The sequence below is a fragment of the Octopus bimaculoides genome, chromosome 4, assembly GCF_001194135.2.
Source record: "Octopus bimaculoides isolate UCB-OBI-ISO-001 chromosome 4, ASM119413v2, whole genome shotgun sequence".
Classification (NCBI taxonomy): Eukaryota; Metazoa; Mollusca; class Cephalopoda; order Octopoda; family Octopodidae; genus Octopus; species Octopus bimaculoides.
The window spans coordinates 139,319,961-139,323,781 of NC_068984.1; positions in this window are offsets into that span (position 1 = coordinate 139,319,961).

Here is a 3,821-nt window from a genome sequence, read left to right on the forward strand (position 1 = left end):
ATATATATATATATACATATTGATATACGTGCATATCTATGCATATGCATATATAGTTATTCTGTTATTTGTGTCAGTGAATGTGAAAGTATACGCAAGAGAGTTGCTATATGTGAGTACGCTTGTGTACTATTGTAAGAACCAATGAAACTATGCATTAAAAAGCCATGTGGAAGGCAACACGTCAATGAAAATATATGCGATGTTGATATGAAGATAATTAAAAATAACAATAAATTTTCTATTTATTCATATTCCTTAATTCGTATAATTACTTTCTTATTTATAATTTGATTTCAACGCCAAAACTATGAGATCCTTGTGCATTGAATGATTTAGCAACCCATTGCTCTATTCTTTGTTTGTTTGCTTATCATGTTTGTTATTCAAACGCCAACTGCTACCTCACAAAATAATCACAATAATCGTTAGATATCAGGGCTATGGGTACAATCTCTCTAATAAAGTAGAGTCTATAGAACATCTAGTCTGCTTTTCTTGTCTAAGGTCTGCTCGATCAGGGCTTTTTGGGAACGATAAACCTACAAGAAAAATTTTGAATTACGTATACAATTTGCTAATCGATCTCTGTCAAATATTGGTGATATGCCAGCGAATGTCTCAAAACCTTCTAAGTATTTAGCCCACATAAAATGCTGTCTTTTTCAGCGATGTATTATAAAGTTTCTGAAGGATAAATGCAAGGTTTCTGAAGGATAAATACATTATGAAGTAGCAACATAGTCGATTTCAACAAGGGTGTTATAAATGGCTGTGAGTGGGAAAATGTTAATTATCATGGGAAAAACATAAATATTTATACACAAAGGAGATGAATTGATGGAATGTAAAGTTTCTATATGGCAAATAAGCGTCAGGAATTGGTGCAGATGAAGAAATATTTGTTTCGCTTGTACAGACTTTGAATCATTCTGTGATCCGCCGGCTTACATAATGGACGCTTTTGTCATTAAGAGATATATCGAATGCGAGTGTACAAGATATTTGTCAAAAGACAACAGATGAAACTAATTCATTCTCTGCTGTTTTAGACCAAACTGAATGTATTAAAATGATATTGATAAGAAATATTTCTCTAACGTACTTTTCTAGAACCTAGAGCCTATCACAATGTTATGGAATACACAAAGACGGAATATGGTACATACTTACACCATGCCATTCAAAGATATTGATAGATGCTATAATAAGATTAAAGGATGATGAAGTAAACTCTCTGGTCATTATAGAAAATATTTTAAGTAATTAAACAAATAGTTTATAATAGTTATTTTAACAACAGTAGCCGTAAATATATCTAAAAAAGAATGATCCGTAAATAAAGTGATAGTATTTAACTATTGAGGATTCTAAAAAGAAATGTATTCTGAATATAGTAAGAAGTATTCACATCAATTTATAATTACCAAGACGAGACGTTTCGTGTATTTAACTTTACAAAATAAAAATACAGATTTTCGAAAACAACATAAGAGTAATAATTTCAATACATTATTCAAGAGACAAAAGGCACTTTGAACATTTTCGGAAGCACTGCAGGGCTTTAACTAAAACTATACAAAAGAAATATTTGTTTCGTCCCCGATAGCAACAATCAATAGCGATTGTACACAATGACACAGATCTGACAATCGAAAGAATGCAAACTAACAGGCCGCCGGTATTTAATACTAATGTGATGACAGAGAAAGTGAATTGAAATTGTGAATTTAAATGCAGAATAACTAATATAAATATTTCTGCTCTTCATTTTTATAATAATTATAAATTTAAGATCGCATATTAAATAAAGAAGTGGGGACGATACAATCTTAAGTACTTGGATGCAAAGCAAAGTAGATCACGGCCTTGTATCGCATCACTTTCTGCTATGATCTTTTACCTAGCCAGAACATTATCAATATGAACACAGTTTCACAAATATTTAGGATGCAGCTTAATTATTCCATCTGAGACTAAATAACTAATTCGTAAAAGATACAATTCTATTGTCTCCTACTTTCGCAACTTGAGAGTCCGTAAATATTGAAAGGGTCAGAGATAATACTCGTGATGGATCGAAGTGCGATTTGAACAGGTTCCACAAGGTAGCCATTTGATCCGACCATTTAGTATTTGCTGCAGTGCACTAAAGGAATTCAGCTTCTTAGAATGAGGCAGGGAATAGAACCTTTGACGAGAGCAGAAAAAAGCTTACGATTAACCTACTTTTATTAGAGCCACATTGAAAAATGTTTCTTAATCACATTATATATAATGTGATGCAGAAATTTTAAAGACCTCGCCAAACAAAACGAACTGATATATTTGTCTCTGTAAGTATGTATATATGCGGGCGCTCCCTTTTGTTTTCAATTGGAAAATTTTAAGGGCAGTACAACGTGCGACGATCCTAGGTTGACGGCTCTGCATAATCGTTCGAGAGTCACAAAAAATACGTTGAGATATTTTTTTCCGATTCATTATGCGTTGGAGTCTAGTTAAATCGAGTTGAAATTTACTTTTCATCTTAGTTCCGTACGAAAGAGAAAATGTTTATCATGTCCTTCCGCTTATTTAATTGACTAATCGTCTTCGTCCTGAAAACGAAAGCCTTGTTCTTATGTGCAGAACAATTATTATAATTGATAGTCAAAGTTTAAACACCGAAAAAAAAATACATAGGAGCAAAACCAGGGAGACACACAGAGAGGGACAGAGAGAGAAAACCAAGGAGAGAAACAGTCAGAGAGAGGAAGGGAGAGAGAGAGCGAGATAGAGATAGAGAGAGAGGGGGAGAGAGACAGACAAGGAGAGAAAGAGAGTGGGGCTGAAGTGTGATTTAAATATACGATGCTTTATTGTCAATTACTCGGAAAACACTAATTCCATTAATGGCTTTTATCAACAACATATCTCGTTAATTACCCCGTTTTCATTTAATTGTTTAAAATATCGATTCAGAATGTAAAATTAAACATTACAGTGAATTACATTTTAATATTATCTTTGTTCAGGCTCATTGGGTTAATTAATAATTGAATTTCATTATAATAATTAGTTTACAAGCACTTGCACACATACACACACACACACACATACACACACACACACACACACACACACACACACACACACACACACACACACACACACACACACACACACACGTTCATACACACGTGTTTATGTGTGTGTGTGTGTGTGTATTCAATGTCAAATGGCCATAGCAAATCAAGCAGAAAAAAATGACACTCGAATTATATGTGTGTATGTGTGTGTGTGCGTGCGAGTGTGTTTCTGTGCCTTTGTGACTGCGCGCGAACGTGTGTGCGCGTGCATAAACGTTCAGTTTGGTCGAGCGAAGGAATGTGGTTTATAGTTGTCGTGTATATAACTCATAAAACATCAATCTTTATCTCCCAACACGAATTTAATGGAGCATTGTCATTCGGCGGGAAACTCGGCTTCCGAGACAAATTCAATTTTACTCAGCGTACATACATAAATACATACACTCATACATACATGCATGCATACATATATGAATACACACATTGGGATATGTAACACACTGCCTAAATACCAATTTTGAGACAATAGGCTTCTCAAATCCGGAAAGGAGAAAGCTAATTTGAAGACTACAGATCCGAGCCATCACTCGAACTGTAAACATCTGTAAAACTTTCCGAACGTTAAACATTTAAATATATATGAACATGTTTAGATATGCAAGTATATGCATGACAAGACATACATAAAACAAAATATACGAATCTTCACACACACACACACACACACACACACACACACACACACAC